The sequence below is a fragment of the Pygoscelis adeliae genome, unplaced genomic scaffold (genome assembly GCF_000699105.1).
Source record: "Pygoscelis adeliae isolate BGI_AS28 unplaced genomic scaffold, ASM69910v1 Scaffold19, whole genome shotgun sequence".
Classification (NCBI taxonomy): Eukaryota; Metazoa; Chordata; class Aves; order Sphenisciformes; family Spheniscidae; genus Pygoscelis; species Pygoscelis adeliae.
This window is the reverse complement of record NW_008825533.1, coordinates 2,344,803-2,370,110: the sequence shown is the minus strand read 5'-3', so window position 1 is coordinate 2,370,110 and position 25,308 is coordinate 2,344,803.

Sequence of the window (25,308 nt, the reverse complement as noted above, 5' to 3'; positions counted from 1 at the left end):
GAGTTAAAAAAAAGCCAGATTTTTACTTCAGCAGTATTCATATACAAGATATGACTGCAATATTACACCATGCTGTGGGGATTTGCTGGCTAATGTCAAGCTGATACACATACACAGCAGAACAAGGTTGTGCAGCGGTGCTGACTTTGGACCAGAAACGCTTCATCCAGCAGGACCATGTCTGAGCTTGTCCATCCTGCAGGTGTGGCTGCTGCCAGCTCTGGAGCCAGAAAGCCTCGCAAGAGAGAGAGACTCTGCTACGGTGCCATTAACATTTCCATACACCACCATGACAGTGCAAATAGACATCTTTCCTTTTAAATACTGCTTTGCAAGCCAGAGCTTTTCTTTTCACTGTGAAATAATATAAATAATATAAACATGTGTGTCCGTTACAGCAACCAGCAATGTATGCCTGCCCTTAATTTTTGTGCTTCTCTATAGATCTAGAAATTGTGGATGTGACTTCTTTCATTAAAAAGGGCTTACCCAGCCCCACTAGGGAAAAAAGTCCACAGAATACAGATATCTGTCAGATCAAATTAGGAAGATATAACACTTCTAAAGCTAATATTAACATGAGGACAAAACAAACCCTGGCAGGTGCACACAAGAACAAAAGGAATCAGAACTTCCAAACCTGTCCTATTACGGGAGAACGATGTGAAAATGTTTGGGGTTTTTTTAAAGTGATAACAATCGTCTAAGAGAAATTATCTTGAGGTACAACTTTTGCCAAATTTTAAACAATACAGGAAACACACAAGCTACTGTCCTGAAGAATAAAACCAAAGATTTATAAAGGGCTATGCAGGCAATTTTTAAACTCAGCACCTAAACTGGAAAAATAAAACCAAACAAAAAACCACAACAAACCAAGTTTTTTATGGTTTGACTTTTAAAAAGATTAAAATAAAATCTGTATTGAAGCTTCTTGCTGCCTTTAACTAAAATTTCCTTCTAGGACATTGAAATGCATGTGAAGAAGTGAATTATGCACTTTTTACCTCATAGCCTATAAGTTAGTATCCTTACCTAGGATGGGGAAGACCTGAGCTGTATTTCTTTGTATGCATTTGCCAATATCCACATCTTTTATTATCCTGACAAATACTCTCAGCACTCAGCAAGTGATTTAAACTTTGGTCTCTTTCTTTTCTTTTTTTTTTCTCTTGGCACTGATCTATGTAGTACACTTCTGAAATCCAGTGCAGAAGCAAGGACTGGTATTTCTGAACGGAGCTTCCTGCACATCAACAGTACTCTTCAGAGGGGTGCCACATGTCATCACCTTCCCTGAAATGAGAGGTCTAGTGACAATTGCACAGTGGGGAAGTAGATAGGGCTAGGTGTTCAGATAGTAGTAAATTCTTATGTGTAAGAATAAAGAATGGCAAGAGAAAGAGCCGGTCAATCCTGGTAAATGATTTCTGGTGAGACACAGTGTAGAAAATTAAAGACCTACATCTTTTGGACTGCCCTGTTTTATTTGAGAGTAAAGTACTCCAGTCCTAATATTTAGAGCAAGCACATGAAGCATTTTAATGCCTCAGTTCTGGTATCTTCAGTATTTATCAAAGAGATTATTTGATAATTATTTTAGTGGAGTACTGAAGAGTCAGCAAGGGTAAGGAAAGACTTATTTATGAAGCCTTTGTTTCATTACAATTACCTACCAACTCTTATGACATACTTCTACTCCACACTTCGTTATTCACATCTTAAAACACTTCCTTTTTAAAGAGTAAACATTCAATAGTGACATTAGTAGTTTGAGAGGTACTTTTGGAAAAATCAGAAGTTTGCTTTCAAATTCAAATATTATACATTTCCTCCTATAAATATTCAAATTAGTTTTCAAAATCCCATAGGAAATTTAGGACATAGCCCATTGACATTCCTGGAAAAATACTCCAAATCACATATATGCTCTTGAAAATTCTGTTCTGTCTTTTTCAATATGTGTTTGCAAAAAGCCAATTCCCCACATGCTAATTCCAAGCTCCACATTTAGTTTTAACATTCAAAATTTGCCATTCTTCTTGTACTTACTATTTACATAAATTAACCAGCCAAAAGCAGAAGTAACATCATATGACTTATGCAACTAGTCAACACATTCTGAATTATGAATATTTATAGGAACTTCTTTGTGCACTAGACATGAAAGAGAAAATAACACATAGAAATTAATGAATATTTGTGAATAACTCTTAGTGGTGAATTTTACAATCCATTTGCAAACAACATGCAAAAGAAGAAGCAATGAATGTTAATGAATATTAATTAGTACTCCCTCTTTTGTCTGACATACATACACTCTCTCCCCTATTCAGTTCAGTAAAGCAGTGTAGTTGTACCAGATGGAAAATTTGGTTCACAATATGGGTAGCAATTGGTATTCATGTTCACAGAGAGCCACATTACAGTATGCTCTCAAGTAGTGTGTTGACAGAACATGTATATATGTTCCAGCTACAGCAAGAGAGTTCAAAATATAACATCAATTCAGTGTTTGAACCTGCAAGATTTTTGGCTGTGCTATTTTTTGAAAAGCTCATCTAAATTGTTGGACACATAGGCAAGAAACAGAAGTGGTAAAACAAACTTTGAAACACCTTTTAGCCTGACCAAATGCTGTTTGTCACATTGTCATAAAACCTGCTTAAACTCAGGGGGAAGGTTTCATTTAAAATCTATGATTTTAAAAGCATGTACACCCTGACTATTTTATGCAATCAAAGTGATACAAGCAAACCATCTCAGGTGGGCAGGTATAGAAAACAATCTGTAGATCAAAGAACCAAATGAGAATCTGCAGGCTAAATTTGAAAACAGTTTAAGTAATGGGAATCCCACACCTTCCCATAAGAATATATCATCAGTATTTTCTGCACCATTTTCTATCCACAGGTTGCATTTATCCTGATTTCTTTGTAGCAGAAGCAAAGATTAATAGAAGCTATCACTGCAGCATGTCTTTTTACTTTAGCTGATTTTTCATTCTGTATTCGAACTGAAAACTACATGTAACCAAAAGTAGCTGAGGTTAGCCTGTGCCTAGCCTGTATTTTCTTGTTTTTTGTATCATATTTTCTTATTTCTTGTATCATATTTAGGGTATCCAGAAAGATCACCCATTTTTCTAAAGAGGGTATTAGTTTGCATACTAAAATATTCTGGATGTTAACTAAGAATGGAAAGCCAAAAGATCTCTTTTTGTTGCAAAAGGAGGCAACTGCAGAAGTTACAATGCATTTCCCCTTTGCCAATATGCTAGCTTGATAACAAACGAAGAATTCCCTGAAGAAAAATACCCAGCAGTTTTGATAGATTCACCACTGACACAGACTTTGGGGTTAGAAAAAAAAGGTCTTATGTATCTCTTGAAAGAGTAGCAGATACAATAGTAAATCCTAATTAACATGACAACAAACACAGCTTTGGGGTCACCTTGCAAATTATGTTGTTCCCTTTTAAGTTACTCTATAATTTACCATTGTGGACCCATCTAGCTTCCTAGAGAGGAAAAACATCCTTGGTGCTCATGCCCAACCATGCCAGTAGCACTGTCCTTTTCCTGATCTCTCTGTCCTTATGTGCATGGTCCCATTCCTCCAAATGGATGCACACACTCTTCTTTCCTTTCTCTGGACATCACAAGAGGAAAAGCAGTTGACCATTTTAATCTCAGTCTGATGCAGAGCTGAGACATGACTAGAACATGAACATGCACAGAAGATGTTGTTCCCTCAGTTTTTACACAGTTTCTGTGTGCTGCAGCTTAGATATTAACCCCAGAACTCTATTTAAGACTTAAGCTATGTCTTAGGAGTGAGGAAAAATGAAAGTCATCCATTTTTAGAGCTGTACCTATAGTTAATATATCACATGCACCTTTTCTGCAGTGAAAAACTTCCCTGGTTTCACTTCAGTTGCCAGCTTGACTCCCTCGAGAACTCATGACAATCAAAACAACATCCTATTTCAGTTCAAGAATATGTTCAACAAAACTAGAAAAACAGACTTTTAAACAAATGGTTTTCATGTGTATTTGTTTTTGCTCAATTTTATGTTTCATTACAGGCTGTTAGAACATTTCCCCCTTGAATTACAGGAAAAACTCATATTTTAGGAAAACACCTGGCTTTTGATACCTGTGTGGATAATTCTCACGCTCCCCTGTCTCTCCCAGTCAGACTTTTGTTTTAGGAAGGCAGAAACAGGAAGCAAAGGAATCTTACTTTCTGAAATCCAGGACCTAATCAGCTCCTAATCCAGTTCCTAACCACAGAATTTAATTTTCTTTTCTGACTTTCAAACCCAAAAGGATTACAACACTATTTATCTTGTTGTTCCCTTGTGCTGTGTGCTTGCGGTTAGCTGCACTGTCTTTTTAGTCAGAAAGTAGCACTTCACCACCCCTGTATGCTGTGTGCTTCTATCTCTATCATGCCTCTTCTCAGGTCTGGCTCAGTTTCGCCAAATGACCAGTCAGCTTCTCTGGCAAAGCATCTCAATTTCTTGGAGTGGTCAAATGCAGGATGCCTAAATAAAAACCCTGAGAGATTCAGGTCAAAAGAAACAGTGTACAGTCTGAAATCTGGGATACATATCAGCATTCACAGAGCCAGATTTTTCATCATCAACATTTAGCAATAATCCCCTAGTTAATGATGTCTGTACTGAGGTGAACAGAAGAGTCTTAATTTCCGACTAGATCTTACAGGTCTGATTCTGGCCTTTTAAATTACATTTTTTAATGGTCTTTTAAAGACTCAGTGTAAGTAAAAGCAGTATCTGACATACAATTTCCTTTTGGAGGCTCAGTCTGACAACTATATTCATCAGACTCTTTTTTATTATTATTAGAAGAATAAATAAAAAAATATATAAATAAAATGCAAGCTTTGATTCAAGAGATGTGCAAGTGCCCCAAGATGTTAAGCATGTGCAGGCTAGGTTGGGTACTGTGCAGACACCAGACATTCAGGAGGGGACTTTTTTAAAATATACTGCATCACTAAGAAATAAGAGAATTCCATAAAATTGGATAACCTCAAACAATAGTTAAATAATCAGGAGCTGAGCCCAGTCCTTCTGTCAAGCTCTTATTCTTACATTACCACAGTCAGCAGAGTTAGTGAGCAACATGCAGTGACGGTCAAGAACAAAATTCCTTAGTTATTATTGAATGCTACAATGGAAATGTTTGCATTTTTATTTCAGTGAATGTTTCAAGGGCTTGGCTCTGTACTGAATGAAAATATGAGTATTTTAGCATCTTGGGGAAAAAGTTCAAATTACTCTATCTATTTAACCATTATGGTTTAGACTAAAAAAAAGAAAAAAAAATCTAAAACCACACATCATGGAATCTTTGCAACTTCTAAGAGTTTAGTGCAGAGTAGAGGGAAAATATAGTGTTTGAACCACCACAGGCTATATCACATAATATATTTGTTACAAGAAACAACACTTCTGAAGAGTTTGAAGTTCTCTTCATTGACCTATCAATTACAAAGACAGATGTGAATTAAGATCTCAGATTAGAGCTCCAGAGCAAATGATACAGAAAAATTTGAATGCTATGGGTTTCATTCTTCAATGAAAAGTGACATTTAAACCCAAACTAATTTGTGAGATTTCACACTTCTGAGATACAGAGTGGAAATGAGAGATGAAGTAACAACAAATATGAAATATAAACTAAGATGATAGTACTCCTGAAAGCAAATTACATTTATAACATATTTAGGTGTTGCAGAGCTTCATGTAATCCATGTTATTGTGGTAAAATGTATTTTTAGAATTGAGACTATAAACTCTCTTCAAGTTCAGTTTTCTATAGAACTTCAAATGCTCCTAGAACTTTTCTGTAGACATCTCCTTGCAGCAATTATATTTCTTAAGTATTTAACACCTACTTTGTTAACAGAATTGCATTTATTTCACTTTGTGGAGTACATTCTAGCTCATTTTGCAGTACAGTATATACCGAAATCAAAATTTCTTTTACCTCTGCAGCTAGGTATATTTATTGTTGCATTAGAGAATTACTAGTACTTACAGAATTGAAGCTCCTTTACAGTTTACATTAAATGTATTTTTTTTCCTATTGAATGACTTCTTAGTATTTAGATTTTGATATTGATTCATTGGCCCCCTAACAGCCATTCTCAATATTAAAAAGCAAAATATAGAAATGCAATGTTTGAACCATTAGTTAACAAACTATTAGAATTAGAAAGAAGTACAACAGATTTTTAGTCCAGCCTACCAAAATATAGAGCTGAACTTGAAGTTTTTTACATAATCCCATATGTTCCAAAAACCTGACAGCATGTCTAGTAGCAGAACTAATGCATTATTTTGGAATACTGTTTAAGCAAAGGGAGATGGTTAAAAGACCAGATCTTTCATGTCCTCGTTCTAGTTTCACACATATGGTCAAAAAGTATTCATTAGGCAGTAATAACAATATTGATTGTCTTGTAGAGTTAGCGGGGGCGGGGGGGGAAGTTCAGGACCTCTAAAGTTTTCAAAAGGAGTAAAAGCCAATACGCTATTTTCAGACACTGTTTTCTATGATTCTACAGGAAACATAGAGAAACATATAGAAAACTACCAGACACACTCCAGAACATCCCCTCAACTTGTGGGAGACATCTGCTTATCCAACAAATTCACACATTCCTGTATTTCAGACCAAAAGACAGAGCTGGTTCCAGAGCTCAGGGGCACTCCAAGGAAGAACAGGAACACCCAGCACCCCTAGAGCTAGGCAGTATGAGTTTTTACAGGTCATAATCCACACTAGAAACACTAAACAGACAGATCATTTAGAGTGCAGAACACTCCAGGTGTAAAATATCTGTTTTTCTAATGGATCATCTCTCAGGAGCAATTTCAGATACAAAGCACACAGCTCCATATCCTTATTATGCAATGTCCTTTGCAGGTATGCTTTACAACTGATGTAAATGAGATTGTTGACAGATACATTACATTGTATTAGTTAACCTGAACTACAAACAAATATGTGTATTCTCAAAATGCATGGGACATTTGAAGGCACTGCTATTCATAATGCACAGAGAATCCACAGTCTGCACCTTTAGATGTAATACCTTCATAAAATCTCATAGTACTGTTCATTCTGTGAATAAAGAGTCAATAACTGCAAAATGCAGCACTCGTGGAAAGTGTCACTTTGTGGAAGTAGGAGCACCTTTCTTCTTGGAAATGGTCCGTCTAAATATTCAGTTACATATACTGAGCTTTGTGATAAATGTAAAAGTTTACTGCTTTCCTCTCCTACTGTCAGTGTAGAACCAACACAGATAAACTGAATTAACTGTAGATATTTTTTCCATGTTGTGCATTACCAAAAAAGATTTTTTTAATGTTTCTGTTAGTTGTGAAACCTGCCACATATCATCTAACAGAAAATGAAAATACAAAAGTAGCACAATATCCTAATGACTTAACCATTGCATGAGTGTAACTAAAGAAATATGTGTAAAAAGAAGTTTATTGTTAACCATTATGGTTTATCTTGAAAAAGAATTTAAGTTTACAGTTCAGACTTGTTATTAAAAAGGAATGAGAGCAAATTCAAGTCAGACAATATAACTTAGACATCCTTTGGATGGACTGAGGGTTTTGAATTTGAAACTCTTGAAGAACTTTACAGAAAAAAAGTCTAGTACCATTGAAATTCTCTCCTGCTTTATTTAATTTTAATAGATAGATGAGCAACTGGGACATCAGGAGGCAGAGGTTTTGCTAAATGCTATGCAGCAAGCCAAAAACGATGGGAAGAGCAGTAATTAATCAACTCTCTTACAACATAGATCCAGTAGTGTTTACCTGAAGATATGTGAAAATTTTTATAGTATTTTTTCATGATGATATTTCAAAAAAGTATCAACAAATTAAAAAAGATTTTCTTGTTTGTATGAGAATAAGTCATGTTTAACAAAATTACATTTGCACTTTGAGAATAAAATTCTATCAATTGCCATCCATGGGGCAGACTGACCAGCTCAATGTAATTTGCTCTTACTTTCCCTCTGCATCTTCTTTCCTCAGCATTCCTACTTAGATATCCTCTACACAGAGAAGAGAAAAATGCTATAGTCAAAAAATCAATACTGTTAGGGACTACAACATCCTCAGTGTCTACATACTGGTCTTTCAAGATCACCCAGGTTTGTTCAGGTTATCAGAAATATGATGGGGGAAAAGTGCATGTGAGCAGTGTGTGCATGTCTGTGTATAAAAATACAATTTCTGCTACCTACATCTGCACTCATTTTGGAGTTAGTATTTTCCCTAAATTCAATCCTTAGTATTTATACATTCACAGTCAATAAATTTTGAATATTTATCATGAGGACTGGAGAATTCAGAGCACTAAGGTTCCAATTCATTTTCTGCTGAGCGAAGACTTTTTATAAAAACAAGAGCTTGCAGAACTCTTTAGTGCACTGTTAATCTTTCACACACATAATGACTCAAAACTAAATCAACATCTGAATTTTGAGACAGTTTTAAGAGTCACTCATCAAAAATGGAAACAAATATTAGTCCCTGTCAGAAACAACACATGTTTTCTTGGGCAGGTATCAAGATGATTTTAAAGTGAGCTTGAATGTGATATCACTTGTATGCCCACAAACACTCTATAGTAGCATTTTCAAAATGCTATTAAAATTCATACAAATCTCAGATTTGTCTATCTTCTAGCTGTTTCAGCATATAAAAAGGATCACAAGCGTATTTCATTTAAAGCTCTTTGGTCTGTTCCTTTGGGTCAGGACTCTACAACTCTTCTTTTTGACTCTTGTTGCCAATTCCCACAGACTTCCACCCTTAAGATGAATGTCCTACAACCCTTCCTCCCTTCTTCCCCCACCAACAGTCCTTTCTTGAACTCAGTCTTACTATGAAAAACAAATTAATTCCCAAATCTCCTCTTTCAGGCTCAGAACAGAGCTCTTCTCTTCCCTGAATCTCTCTCTCCCTGAGGGTGGCAGAGACTTTCTTTATCCCATCTTTACAGACAATACACCTGTCAGCTACATTAGTTTTGCCTTTGAAGGTCACAATTAATTACAAGCTTATAAATATAATGAGCTTTTAACACTTCTCTAGCAAACATTAGAAGGATATGAGAAGATGGGAACATAAACATACCATCAAATACAGCAACAGATTTTAACAAAACAAGGTTCAGTTCAAGGTTCTACAAATGTTTGAAACTGTCCAGGAAGGAGATGAAAGTTCATAAGTGGAACAACGCATTTTTCATCAAGTCACAATCTTTTTTTTTCATGCAGAAATCAATAGTAGACATTTACATTTATACTGCAGGGAAACTGCTTTTCAGTTCAGAAGCAAACTGATCACAGATTGTCTTGTGTTGTGTTGTTGTTGGTAAATGTTTGATAGAAATGTAAAATGTTTTCCTTTCATACATTTTCATTAACTTGAAATAGTAAATGATAGGAAGATCAACTATTTACAGAGAGAGTCATTAATATGAAAAATCATGAAAATGTGTTTTCATTGTGGTAGTAAATATTTTATTTTTATACTTTATATAGTATATATTTTATATATTTTTATACATACTACCAATTAACATTGCACTTTTAGCCAGTATTCTGCAGTGGATTACATTCATATCTCCTGGTCTCTTAGAAGAACAAATTCAAGATAACCTACTTTAAAAAAAAAACAACAAAACAAAACAGAACTAACAGTGGCAAAGACTAGTATTTTCTACTTAGTCTTGAAACCAGAATTCAAACAGCTCGTTGTTTAGAGTGAAGAAACTATCGTTTCCTAAACAATATTGTTTGTCCCCAGAAAAACATCAGAATGGACATATGAATATTCTTTAAGAATGACAAATGTAGTAGAAATCACATTTAAAAACTGGTAGAAGGCATGCAGTGTATCAGTATTAATACATTTAAAAATAGAAGAGAAAGCATAACAATAACATTACTGCTTAACAGCACAAAGGAAGCAGTACTTTCAAACATCAGCCAAACAGAATATGTTCTAAAATCTATTAAAAGGCTCTAAGTAAGAGAAGTTAAAACTCATAAATAGCATTTTCTACCTAATTACATGCTTGTTTTGTTGTATAAGAAATTTATTTTCTTGCTTTGAAGATGATTATTTTTAGACTATCAAGAAACAAGCACAATGTTTAACTGAATAAAGGACTGACTACACTACAACCTGTTATTCACCTGCTGACATGGTAATAAAACAAGCAGATTTTTTCACCCTATTAAGAAACATTAAGTAATCAGATGAATGAGTATGAAGAACAAACAGCTCAGTGACACAATTACGCACTGATGAAAATACTCAGGGCACTCCCCTCATTGAACTTGACCATGACATATTTGAGTGAAGGTGATACTTAATCTTCAGATATCTAAAGGAGAAATGGAAAACATGACACTAAAAAATTCCTGTCCGAGTCCAGTAGTCTCCGACCAGGTTCTTTTAGATATTCCATGCTTGGAGGGTGTAACGTTTAATATCAGATCTACTTATCTGAAGATAGTTGATTCTACACGAGATTCTTTTTGCTAGTTGTCTAGTTTTTATACTCTAAGTTGGGCTGAGCCACGTGTTCACTCCTCCCATGCTGGTTTGCCCACCTTCTGGTCCTCTTTGTGCTGAGATAAAGTCAGCTTTGTTGCAACAGTTGTTCTAGGTCACACCTCACATTTTTTCCTGAGCTTCACAGGTACGTTGCCCTTGCCCATCTCCCCTGAGCCTTCTTCCATTTTAGGGATTTATTGGGCAGTCACATTCTACCCCTTGGAGTTTAGTCAGACATAATCCCCAAGCTAGTAAGGGCATGGAAAGATTTTGGTTTTGTCTGAAAATAGAATCTATTTAGAGTTGAACTAGAAAAAAACCATAAGCTTTTAATGGAGCCATATCTTATCCAGACTCTGCAGACTTTCCATCAGTAGGGTATTTGTTTAAACAAAGGTTAGATAGTATTTCTAAAGAAAATTTTCTAGATCATGACAGATAACACAATTATTCTTTCACCTTTTTAACTGATGTGTCTACAAAGTTCAAGCAAAGCTTTGAAACTTAATAGAAGAAGTGCAGACCTCATTTCTGAGGTAATTTTGAGGGGTTTTGCATGCAACTGCACTTTATTGCTGTTTTCCGTTTTCTACCACAATTAAGCTTTCTTGTACTGATGGAAGAAAAGTATCTTAAGACGATGCAGGTAAAACATCATGACTAGCAAAAAAGGAGAGTGACTGTCTCAGCCCCTCAAGTCTTCAAAAAAATCACTGTAGAACAGTTTCTGGTGTCCTTTCTCTTCATTTCACTCTAATAATGCTAGAGGGGAGAAGAGGATCAGAGTGTCAGATACAGGTTTCCCTAGTTCACCTTCTGACCCTTCTTTTCAAAACATGAGACCACACAGAAGTGGCAATATCTTTTCAGACAGCGTAGCAGGGAAAGGGGTTTTACACTGCTTAAACCATGTCTCCCACTTATTGAATTAGGTACTCTGCCTCCTAAACTGCTCTATCAGCCTAGATACATGAGTAGATCCTGCTCCATTTCTCTCTGTAATGCTGCCAGCTCACTGATAGAGATACGTTACATACTTCATTATTTCTTATAGAAAAATAAATCCTATTTTTTAAACCAAGCCAAGGAGTAGACATGTATCATACATTTCAGTTTTCTACAGATGAAGGATGCTTTTCTCTCTGTCTTTCCAAAAAGAATAGGATGGCACTGATTTTGTTCATATTCTCTACTCATCTTCCATACAGTCATATAGTAAGGTTTTGCTGGTAATGAGTAGGCTGCTCTTGCCCTTTAATTAGAGATGAGAAAAAAATGGAAATGCAGATTCTAAACATAGATATCAAGTATTATAATTTCAGTGTTGTCACTCAAAAAGGTTCACTGTTCGTAAATGGCCAATAAATGTAATTCACAAAAGCTGGTACAAAAAGGTTAAAGTCAGACATAGGAAAAAATGTAACTTTCTAATTCATTTTGGCACCACCCAAAATATTCAGCTGATGATAATATAATTTCCAAACATGTCTTCATGGTCTTATCAATAAATACTTTTCTACTCAATATCTCCAAAGATGTTAATAAGGAAACAAAACTGAATTGAGATAAATAGATTGGTCAATCCAATCTGCTTTGGAAGACATGAAGAGAGTCACATGGGAACGGAATTCCTCTCAAGAATTCACTATGGATAGTGAATTCCATAAATCAGAGACAGTTCTGATTTATGAAAGTAAGTCTAGAGAAAACTGGATTTCTCTTTAACTATTGGTATATGCTTTTATAAAAAGCTCTTGAAATTAATCAGGACAGAATCTGAATGGTCCTACTTTATCTACTCTAAAAATCTATTTCTGTGTGGAGGAAAGGACATCGCCCTACAGTTTTTACAAAATTCTATTAAATTTAATATTTCTGCTACAGAAACATATCAGTTTAAAAAAGAATTTTTTTTTTTGCTATTTAATTCTACAAGCCTTTAGCCTTACTAATATGTATCAGGGCAAAAACCTATCTGTCATGGTAACATTACAAAATCAAGTCCTGCAGTTCAAAACCTTAGCAACAGCAGTATGTTTATATCATGTGTTATTGCATTGCCTTGTTGAGGCACAAGCACTTTTAATATCCACTCACCTGATGAAAAACAGCAATCTGATCAACACTGTCTTTCAGCCTTATTAGGCTGAAGACTGACAATACATGTCAGCAAAACAATATTCTTTTTTAGCAGAAAACTAATGTACAAACCAAATCATCAAAAGAATTGGTTCTACATCCTAACTTGATATAATGGTGACAGTAGGACATCAGCACCACAACAGTACGTTTACATAGGTTTCAGTAGTTGCTATGTTATAGAGACCCATTATGCTGCTTTTTTTGGGTCACAGGAATAGTCTTATTATTGTAGACTTCTCTATAAATTCTTTCACTAAATGGTGTCATGGATTCAAATTTAAACTTAAAGCGCATTATAGGCCAGAGTCATTTGTCATCATCTAGGTCAGATTGTTCTTAAACTACTGCTATTTTAGTTGAATAATGCTATTCAACTATAAAGGCCTACACAATATGAATGTCCATACATACAGCTTGCATTGTGTATTATAATAGGCATTATAATGAAGTAGACTACTGTTTAGCTATTTACTTATATTTAAATTCTGACAGGCCAAATGCTGAAAAAAGGAAACTCTGAAGTTTTCCTTCCTTTGGTACCTGCAGCATGGGAGATCAGATGACATAGAGAACTGCCATCCTCTGAGGAATCAAAATCAGCTAAACAGGTGTAGAGCAAGACCAGGACAAAAAGAAAGAAAAGCATTTCACAGAGAATAACAGGAGTTATTCTAAATATATGAGTTATAAGTACAAAGTCATTAGCGTCATTTAAAATAAATCTCCTTAGGAAGTAATTGCAGTCCTATACATCCATTTAGTATAATGAGAAATGGGAAGAATGCTATTTTTGCCTCTCTCATTTTGATCTTTCTTGAAAGATACTAAAAAACCTTCAAAGTTTTTAACCAAGTGTGTTGATATGCTGCAAACTGGTTTTAACTTTTTCCAACAACCTTAACCTTTTTAAAAATAAATAAACCCCCAAACAAAACAGAAAAATAAGATTAAAAAAAGAAAACCACAACCAACCACAACCAACAGCCCTCCCTCTCTAAACCCCACCAACCAAAAAAAACCACAACTGTTTTCATTAGGACCTTCCCTTTCCTCAGTTATGCTGGATTCCTAGGAAACATTGGAAATCTCCTGGAAGGTCAGAAGTAAAGCCTATAGTGTGATGAATCAATAACCTCTATATTATGTATAGCAAAATAGAGCATGATGTTATTGCATTTGACAGGTTCTTACTATAAGGAAATCTACATTAGTGTCATAATAGGTTTTCTGTAGAAACAGACAAGAACCAAAAAAAAAACCCAACCCAACCAGAACTCAAGAAATATAAGAGATTTAGGGAAATAAGAGGTGTTTGTAATGTGTGCTAAATCAGTAATATTTTCAATAACTTTACAGATGCTGTATCTTATAAAGCACTACTGGAGCCACAGACATTTGCAGTGACAATTTGATTTGTTTTTAGTAAAAATTTTATTACACTTTAATAAATTCTCACTGAACTGATTTTTTTATGTGTTATTACTATTTATGCAAGAAAAACTCTGCACACTGTAAACCTCAGTGTTATTTTTTGTTACTAGAATAGATTGTTCTTGTAGTTGGAAAAAAAATAATATTTCAAACTGCTAAGATGCAACATTTAAAATCTGTTCATTTGTACTAGACACACATGCATGCTTGCACACACACACATAGAGCCTACAGAATCAGAGCTGGTTTGAAATAATTATTTTTAATTGAAAACATAAATCAATTCTTTTCAAGCATAGAAATAGCTTCCTTTTTACTCTTCAAAATGGGCTGGTAGATAATTAGATGAAACTTGAGTTCATAGATAAATATATGCTTTGTTGATTGCACATGGCATTTCAAACTAAAGCAGCTGCAGAATTACTGAAAGAATTAAGTTTTAAACAAATTCTCTGGCATCTTTTATCAGTAACATGGAGCAATACAGAGATTTACTTATACTGTCACATAAATTGATGTGTTAGTCTGGTAGGAAAAAAAAAAGCAAGAAATATTATACATCCAAGTTTTTTGTAGTAGACGATCATCACCTCAAGTATACTTAGGGTTCTCACAACCTTCAAGTTGTTGCTAAATAAAATAGTAACAGAGATTGACCATGGTGCATGCCCAGATGCTGTACATTGTTACCAAGATTCATTTATTTGAGAAATCTAAACAAACTTCCCATTTGCTATCCTCATTTCTGTACAGAAACTATAAGCACAAAACTCGCAATATCCTAATGCCTTTGGAATCTGCAGATTAAGGTACTATATAAATGTAAAACTCTTATTATTTCATTAAATCTGCATTTTTCATTTGATAATCTTATAAATCCAGATGCAGATTTTTTTCAGATAAGCATGATATCCCTTTGTAAAAATATTTCTAAATTAGGTGAACACAACATTTAGCATCCAGTTTGAGAAGCACTTACCATTTCATGAATAACTTCCTTTATAAAGATACAGATCTGCAAGATTCCTCTTGTAACACAATAGAAATGTCTCCTAGAGGAGAAAAAGCATTAAAAACTGCATCCACAAAGAATACTGGATAAATATTTGCTTAAATGTAACTTTCTATGAATAATAATATGACAAGAAAACCCACGAGAAAATTTATAGATACGTATATATTATGTCACCATTGAAAGCCTCGTGGTCCAGTAAACATGGTCTTGCCATTGCTTGTAACAGGCCACAGGCTTGGCATTAACATACACCTCAAAGTGTGTCAGGCTTTAGTTGGACAGATCTCACCTGCCTAGAGACTTGTTTTAGTTAGTAAGAGCACCTATCCAATGCTATTTTATCTTTAGCTTGTTTTAGCTTTTGCTTAACTATCTACAGCAGTGTAGTCTAGCACAGCATGTATCTGTAATTAATAAATTCATTAAAAGTATAGTGAAAGATGGGCATAGGATGATGGCAGAAACCTAAAAAGTGTAGGCACGGATTGATGCAGGGGGACAAGGGCTATAAACAACTCTCCTGTGGTCAAATACTGCTCAGAGAAATGCAACCATAGAAGCTGGGTGAAAAAAGTTTTATGGAAAACAAGTAATGAGCAAACATAAAACACACCAAGTATAGTAAATTTGGATGAAAAGTGGAACTGCAAACCAGTGAAGAAAGAGCAAGGGGTAGTCTAGCACCAAATATGTAAAAATGACCTAAAGCAGACCCTACAGTGAGGAGGGAAGGACCATCAACAGCAAGCCCTTCTGGCAACAACTTCAGGACGATGAAAACATATCACACTCCCCAAGCTCCTCCGCCTGATGCCAATGACCTTAGTGGAGCAATGAACGAGTGAGCATAAAACAACTGGAAGGGTAGATAGTGGTAAATGCGGGTATAATAATCTTAATTGTACATAATCTGGAGCATCAACTTCATCGTAACTGGAATAATGATAACTATTTAATTAGCTTGTTAATCTAATTAAAATCTTAACAGTAAATTCTTGAGTTTATTTAATGCATTTCTTTTTTTCCCACAAATTCAAGCAATTGAGTGCAACATATCAATAACGCTTGTAAACCAGCTTAGCCAAATCTTAGTTTTAAAAGTTTGTTAGGGTAGATATCTAATTTACATTGTTTCATGAAATATTTCTCAATTCACATAATTTGTAAATATACTCCTGTAAAGAATATTTTCATCTTAAATTCTGTAAGTATAAATCAGAATAAATTTTCAGAAATTACAAACCTGTAGATTTAATTATAGGCTTTTAATTTAAAAAATATAAATTAAATATGGACATATTTAATGAGTTACAGTTTTTTTTTCCCATGACTAGCTTTGTCTAAAGCACTAAAATGAAATGATTCAAATACACATTCTGTTGTCTCCTAGAAAGAAGATTGAATAGTCTCAAGAGGATAACATTAACATTTAATATATGCACATTTCTATTAGGCTTCTTATCTGTTATTTTCAAACACAGGGAGAGGCAACTAATGAAAGCAAAACAGAGGTGAAAAAATTAATAACAACTAGAGATTATTGTTTCTTATAGTCTCTCAGTCTCCCTGTTCACTCAGTCACAGTTATAAGGAATCAGTCTGCTAACCAAAGTGATGTGTGATTTCTAGAGGAAGATAATCAGCTTCAATGAAGACTGGAAATACCCCTTGCAGACTTATCTCATTTTGGAGTCAATTTAAGAAGTAAAAGTAATAAAAGTGTTAGAATGTAAGTAGTGAAAAAATGGAGTTCAAGCATGACAGTCAGCAAAGCATTGTAATTCTGGTTTTACCAGCTTAGCTAATGGCACTAGATGAGCCTTTGTCTGATCCAGTTCAGCTTTTCTTATGATCTAGATGAATTCAGTTCCCTTCCAAATAAAGGAAGGTTTTTCATTACATGGAGTCTTCTTTGCTGCCTCAGAAGATGTTCTTCCTATAAGTAAGGAAAGAGTTGTGTTTCCAGATTGTAAATTTATTATTCAGATTTTGGTTTCTTCATGGCAAGATATTAAAATTCCTCACTCATAATCAAGCAATCCACTTTAAATTGTTAAGAACAGCATAAGTGTGTTCCTTCAGTATTTGGAGAAGGATAATGTGTTTCATGAGCTAAAGAGCCGTAAAAGTGATTTTCCTGTGATACAAAACTGAGAAATTCTAACAGGATCATAAAGTTTGGGGGATTTCTTTGGTTCAGCCAGGAACAATATTGCAAAAGATGATCCTCTTTATCAATATTCAATATTGATAATATTCAATATTAATTGAATTAACTATTGATAATATTTAGTATTAATATCCTCCTAGAAAAGCTGGCGGCTCATGGCTTAGACAGGTGTACTCTGCGCTGGGTCAAAAACTGGCTGGACAGCCGGGCCCAGAGAGTTGTGGTGAATGGAGTTAAATCCAGTTGGTGGCCGGCCACGAGTGGTGTTCCCCAGGGCTCAGTTTTGGGACCGGTCTTGTTCAATATCTTTATCAATGATCTGGATGAGGAGATTGAGTGCTCCCTCAGGAAGTTTGCAGACAACACCAAGTTGGGCAGGAGTGTTGATCTGCTCGAGGGTAGGAAGGCTCTGCAGAGGGACCTGGACAGGCTAGGCAGACTGGCACAACTGTTGTGACATGAATTGTTTTGGCCCATTCCTATGTTGACCCTTTATTCCGGACTAATTGATCTGCTCTCACAGCAGAGTAGTTATTCCCAAATGAAAATTTACTTCTCTTCTCCCAGAATAAAATGCCTTTTCCCAGAACAAAGTGCTCACATGAATGGTTGGGGGAGGGAGACTGTCCCCTGGTTGCTGAACTGTATTGGAATAGGCAACCTCCAGCATATGTAGGTCCTTCCTATATGCTGGTTCTGTAGCAGCCCCCGAGTCCATGCAGCTACAGGGGATTACTAATGCTGTACATAAAGAGCCTCCAACCTGTGAGTTCAAGGAACCAGCTTTGAAGAAAGCGGGTATTCAAAGGTCTTGGAGCTCTATTGAAAACATTAACCATAACACACCATAAATGAATTTAAAGTAATGCAATAACAAAAGTATGGAAAGGGAATGTACACATTGGACGAAACAGAGTTCAGATTTCTCTATTTCTAAAAATACATGAGTTATTACTCATATATAGCCATATTTCTTCATGAAATTTCTTTACTGAAAGAGTGGTTAAACATTGGAAGAGGCTGCCCGGGGAAGTGGTTGAGTCCCCATCCCTGGAGGTATTTAAAAGACGGGTAGATGAGGCGCTTAGGGACATGGTTTAGTGGGCATGGTGGTGTTGGGTTGATAGTTGGACTCGATGATCTTGGAGGTCTCTTCCAACCTTAATGATTCTATGATTCTATGATTCTAAAATGAGACAGCATTGACATGATAGCATTTTCATCATAGTCACTGAATTGTTACCATAGCAGGACTATATTCATACCAAACGGCTAAAGTAGCAGTAATTCTTTGCATCATTTCAGGAATATTTTTTCTTTTAGGACAAAGTACATACATACACACACATATGTGTATAGGTATGTGTATATGTGTGTGTATAGACACATATATACATAAACATACACACACATATGAACAAATACACATACAGAGACATGCATGTAAGCAAATAAATACAGCAGCAGCTCCTGCCACAGAACTGTGGACACATTAATGTAGGGTGGTTAGTTATCATACTTAGAACATTTATGGGAATCAGCTTCCCCCCTCAAAAAATAAAACCAAACCCAAACAAAAAAAACTCTTCTTTTAAAGTTTGTTTGTTTTTTTGTTGTTTGCTTAGGGGTTTTGTTTGTGTGTTTGTTTGTTTGTTTGTTTCTGAGGGCAATCTCTATTCAATTGAATATGTTCCGATTTTACAATTTTAACTTAAGTTTTAATTACACTTGATGCTTAAGCTATTTCATGAATTATTAGCATTTTGTAGTTGTAGGTCCTATGAACTATTATGTCACTTGAAAAATTGGGGGGGGTGGGGAGAAAAAAACTTATCAGATACTTTCCTTAAATGGAGTTCATTTTTCAAGCGATGTTAATACATGGTCTCCATAAGCCCAGCGAGCCTTCAGAATTTTTTTGAACTAGACAGATATGAAAACTGTTGAAGTAGCAAAAAAAACCCAACAAACAAGTGACACCCTGAGTCTCTAATTTTAGCAGAACACATTTGTTCTGAAAAAGCCTTCTGTGTAAGTAAAGATTTTGGAAATCTTGCTAAAGCAGAGGAATGAACAGGGAAATTAAGTCTGGCTTGAAATAAAGTAACAATAGGAAGAGAATTCTGTACAGACTTTCTGATGGACAATAGCAAATTACTACATATGCTTTATGTGAACTACACAATCTAGGGAAAAAGAAAGTTTCATTCTCTGCCCTAAGTAAAAAGCTAAAAGCAAAACATAAGTAATAGTCACCTTCAGTGAAGATTTTGAGGAAATGTGCTTGTCATGGTTCTGATAATTCTCATATACAGCTTTGCATTATATATACCAATGTTGACCCCTTGTCCATCACCATATTGAAAATGGAGGTCATTTATTTTTGTGAATTAGAATAACTATTTCTATGTTCCATTTAAAGACTTTTTTGTAACTATAATAATTTTTCCTCTATTCTTTTTCTCTTAACCAGATGCTTCATCTCTACAATTATCGATTTTACTTTTGACAGTTCTTACTTCCAGTGTCTCAGTCACTAAATGGTAGAGATAGGTAGTTTTCTTCATTGATCAGTTCTTTAGCAAATTCCTAAATTTCACTTTAACTGAGACAGATGTCCTGAAAAGTTATAGAATGTTCTCTGGGAGAAAGTTACTAAGCATCTCCTTGAACTTCTCAATCACACTTTTCTTGACTCTATTTCCCTTATTTTACCCAATTTTACCTTTCTGGAATGAAGATATTTAGACCTATTTTTGACTCAAAATTTAATTTAAACTGAATCAACTTTTTACCTTGTCTAAATTTACTATTTACTACTACCAGTAACCTAGCATTTTCAAGTTACTTAGTACCTTAATAAATTTGGATGCAAGAATAAACTACTACACCCAAGAGTACATAATCCCTATTTTTTATCTTCGAAAAGCAGAATCCTTTCTGTCATTCTGCATTCTCATTAACCTTGCATGCAAATCAAATTGCTCAGTCAGCCAAGCTCTACAACTCTATTTATTCAAATAACTTGTAACTGAAGATATTTCAGATGAACAAACAGTTTTGTTTTAGTGAGAATAGTGTCCTTAATCCAAACATAATCATCAAGAACCACACTACTATTCTTATCAATATGGGCACTTATTTTCTTGTATTCGTGTGTCAGTTGCCACTTAATATAGAGTCAATTCTTTACCCAAGGAGCCTGTACTCTGAGAGTGTGCCTTCACCTCTCCATTAACCCATTACCTCCTTCTGACAAGTTAACCTAGGTCAATTGAAAGGAACCATACCCCACATGAGCTGGACAGACTGGGTGTGTTCACAGGAGGACCCCCTAATCTAATCTCCCTGCCAGGCCAAGTAATTCGAACTAAGCAACATCTTGCAATGGAGTTTCTGAGATTTGAATTACGGACAATTTGGCAGGCACCCTCTGCTAAGTCACTACTGACATTCCCTCCTTTCCTATGAAATATTCCCAAAAGCCCTTTCTGAACATTCTTGAAAAACCTACAAAGACTTATCACCGACCAGTTGATGCACCATGCTTTATCCACTTGTTCATAGTACTTCTCAATGCTAAACATCTATAATATAGACAATTATGTTTCAGGGTAGATGGCAACTACTTTTTCAACATAGAATTCAAATGAAAGAGTTGGTGGGATCTGAACAGCTAATGTTTAAAAGTGGGAAAAGAGCATGAATTAAATTTTTAAGTAACATAAGAAAAAGAAAATAGATGATAGAAGTAAACCCAAAAACAATACTTTGTTTTAATTTCAGTTATTTAATGCTTTAGTGAAGAACAAAAAGTTGAGATTTAGATTTTCAAAATTAAAATTTCAGCATTTCAAAATTGAATTTTTAGCTTTCAAAATGTTTTAATCTCTAGCCTCACTAAATTTCAACCTGAAGCCACTACTATCCTAGTCCTTAAATTGAAATCTGAAAAATATTAGAGTATGGAAAAAAGAAAAAAAAATGTCCGAACTCTCCTCTTGTGGTACAAGGCAGTCCTCAAAAAATAAAAGAAAAAGACAATAAAGCTACACAGCACAGCACAGGAACATTGCCTTATATCCTGCAAATAGTGCAGTTGCTTTAACGTAGCATTATGCTTGAGCTAATGCTACATGTTTCGGGATAGCTAATTAGTACACGTGCAGTGCTGTGAATAAAGAACTGTACTGCTTCTGGCTCCCTAGCTAGCTCATTTCCAATTAGGTGAAGTATCTTTTCATAATATTAAATTGTACACAAGTCACCCTCAAGCAAGGAAGAATGATCTGGCATACTGAGTCGAGTGCTGTTATTTTAATAGTATATGTCAAGAAAGACATACTAAAAAAATTAGTAAGTATAAGAGGGAAAACATATTTTTGTTTATTAACTTTTTAACTGTGTTTTTTCAAAAGCTGTTCCAGAAAGCTGCATAAAGAGGTCTTAAAAGACATAAAAAGAAACTATTGCTCTACACCCCTGCACTCCCAATATCATAACCTGTGTTATGCAAGAAGTACCAAAAAACAAATGATCAGAAGCTTTTTCCAGCTAACCACTGATAAATTTAATGTTATTCTGAGATGTTGATATGTGTGATAGCCATTGTATGATTTGGAGGTCCAGGCTGAAAGTGGTACAGATCTTGAGGACAATCTTTTCTTTCTGAAGGAGCTCAGGGTTCCAGGGTTCTTTCAGCAAGCAGGTCTTCCTCTAATCAATGCTTTCCTCTCCTGAGTAGATGTTTTCTCTAAAAGGTACATGGTAATTTCAGAACATAACTTCAGTTCTAGTTACATTTTATTACCATTTTTTGTCCTATGCAAAACCCATAATTTCTAGATTGTGCAAATGACTGCTTGATGACAGTGAAAAATAATACATTAGAATATGAACACTAGAAGTATATGACATAGAAATGCTATATTGAAAGTACAGAAAGAAAAGGTACATTGGAAGGATGATATCTTGTCCTTGCTAAAATAAAGAGGTTTTTTCTATGTAAAAATTCTATCACATTTAAGATGGTTTTAAGACATTTAAAAATAAATAAATAAATAAATAAAAACCCAACCACGAAATAAGAAAGCTCTGTGCACAAAATAAAAACATTAGTATGATCAGCTTTTAGCCATAGATCAGGTTGTAGAAGAGTCACTAAGGAAGTAATAGTTTCAAATTTACTCTGTCCATTTCAGGAAAGAGACTTGAACCAAGTTCTCACCTATTCTTTAACTATTTGAAGAAGTCGTAGTGGTATTCTGAATTCACTACCATTGAAGCTGTTCTACTGCACACAAAGTATCAGTCATCAGGACGAACAAAGTGATCCTTCTAGTCCGATTAATTTCTGCTCTGGCAAGACTTTTTGGCATAACTTTGTACATGTACATAGTATAGAAGAGCGCTGAGAGGAGTGAATGAAAGCATCTTGCAGCAGGACACCGTACACTTGACAAGGAACTCTTCAGGACAAAGAAAAACTTGATTTAAACACTTGGCAGAGGAAAAAGGAATCAAAACTTCACTGGGCAGATGGCATCTGTTCATTTATGGTTTACTGTGTAACACATTTAATTTTTTTTACACCTTTTTTTTCTTTTCCTCTCTTCATTTCAAAGCAGCAGCTTTTAGACTGAGTGTAGTATAGAGACTGCTAAAGAGAACAGACCTGAAGCCAAGTTTCAGAGTTCATGGATAGAAACCTGGAGAAACTGCAGAGGTGTTACAACCTGAGATTCAGCTGAAATCTAATGTATTATAAACAGGATAAATGAGAAAGTCCATCTACTAAGGCATAGTGGAAAAGGGAGAATTTTCTCAAACATTCTCTCTGTCCCCCAGCCATAGCATTTTTCTATTTTCCTAAAAAAATATTTTACCATTTCTCTATTTCTTTTCTTGTATCCTTCTATTTAAAAAGCAAGTTTTTCTAAAACCTACTTCCAAGGATTGAAAGCCTTTTCAGTTTTGATGTTTTTTGGGTTTTGTTTTTTTTTTATTAAACTAGCTTTGTGGGATAGATTAGTAAGCAGCTTTTGTTTCAAAGCCCTGGTCATCTCATATGGTCAAGTCATCAGGGCTTTTATGCTCAGAGCGACTGCCAAAGTTTCTCAGGTGCTGGAAAGGAAAGTGAATGCAATATTTGCCATGCACACACATCTGAATCTATTTAGTAATTAACTCAAAAGATATCAAAAGATTGTATAAGATTATAGGCATTTTATAATAAAAATATAGAAAAAAAATTCTACAAGCACATGTATTTTCTTGATAACCTAACAAGCACTGTCCACTTTACAAGACATCTGTTAATAGCATGACACCCTACAACTTAATTTAACATACAATTGCAGCAGTCTTCGTTCTAGTACCAAATTTTCATTTCCAATTTGTGATAAAAAAGTAACTTTTACTAAGGTCAGTCTGACAGATATGACAGCAACAGGTACCAGAATACCCCAGATACAGAAGCAGGGGCATGCCAAAGTCACCTTATTACTATGAGAAAATAAATGATCAACATTATAGGTAATTTAATTCCATTCAACTGCAAATCACCATAGTCAAAGCAGTCAAATACTACATGCTGTGGAAGAGTTCTTGCTCCCAGAAAGGATTCTGTCAAATACCTAATAAATTAATTTTGAGATTCTTAAGGTTCTTGAGATACAAGGCAACAGGCAGAGCTGGATAGAATATCAGGGTGATTAAGTCTTTAATTTATTTTACTCCTGTTCAATTATGCTTAAAAAAAATAGACACACTTGTTTCATTATAACAGCTAGAGAGTGTATAAGCTTATTTTTCCACATATAACAATTCTAATTACCTTTGAGCAATTAATAAAGATAATCTATCACAGCTTAGAGCAACATGGTTTTAGGTGCACTTTGTCAAATGAGTATCATGAATATTCAGATCATGTTCCCTTTAATCAGAAAAAATAATGATGACAAACAGCGATCATTTTTCAAAAAGAGAACCTTTATTATTCAGCAGCTAATTTTTTTAAAAAACTATACCCTTTAGGAATATGTGAATTGCATTGCATTTACGATGTTCAGACTTTGTGACAAGAACATCAAATGTGGCACTTACACAAAATACAAAGTAAAAACTTATTATATGCTACTACGCTGCAGATCCCAGGAAAAAGATTTGGGTGAAAGACTTGGTTATTTAACAAGTAGAACTACCTCATTCTACCTGCTACTGAGAACTACCTACCTTCTACAGACTACTACTTTCCTCCTACCACCAAGAGGAAAGAGGAAGATTAATCACTTGTATGTTCTAAACAATTTTATTTCCCGTATTGTTTAAAAAAAGATTAATAGAACTGCACCACTTGAATTTTTATCCTGTAACCCTATCTGTTTAATATCATCTGTCTATTAACACTAGGTGAACAACAATAAAATAAATATTATTTCAGTCCTGAATATAAGATTAAGATGACTCTCAATTGATATGGCCTTTAAAATTGTATGTATAAGATTCAAAAAGTACAAATTCTCACATCAACATGTAGAATAATGAAGAAAAAATTAAAAAAAAAAGATATAAAGTTATAAATAAAAATGTAAAGTCAGGCTAACACACATCTATCTTCAGGCACTTCTTTCCCTTTATCAGTTAAGCTATTTATTTCACTTAATACTTGACATACTTTCTCCTCCACACCACACATCTTTGAATTATTTAAAATTTTAAAAGGACTGACAAACTTAGGTCACCTCACTTTTCCTCAAGTCCAGAAGTGGATTCCATGGATTCCACTGGATGTGGAACTGGATTCACTCAGTTTAAACACAAAGGGTGCTTTTGTTTCTATTAAAGTTTCCCAAGTATCTAAAACTGTGCTAAAGTATGCACTGAGTCTCCCCATCTAGAAAACTGAGGATCCACAAGT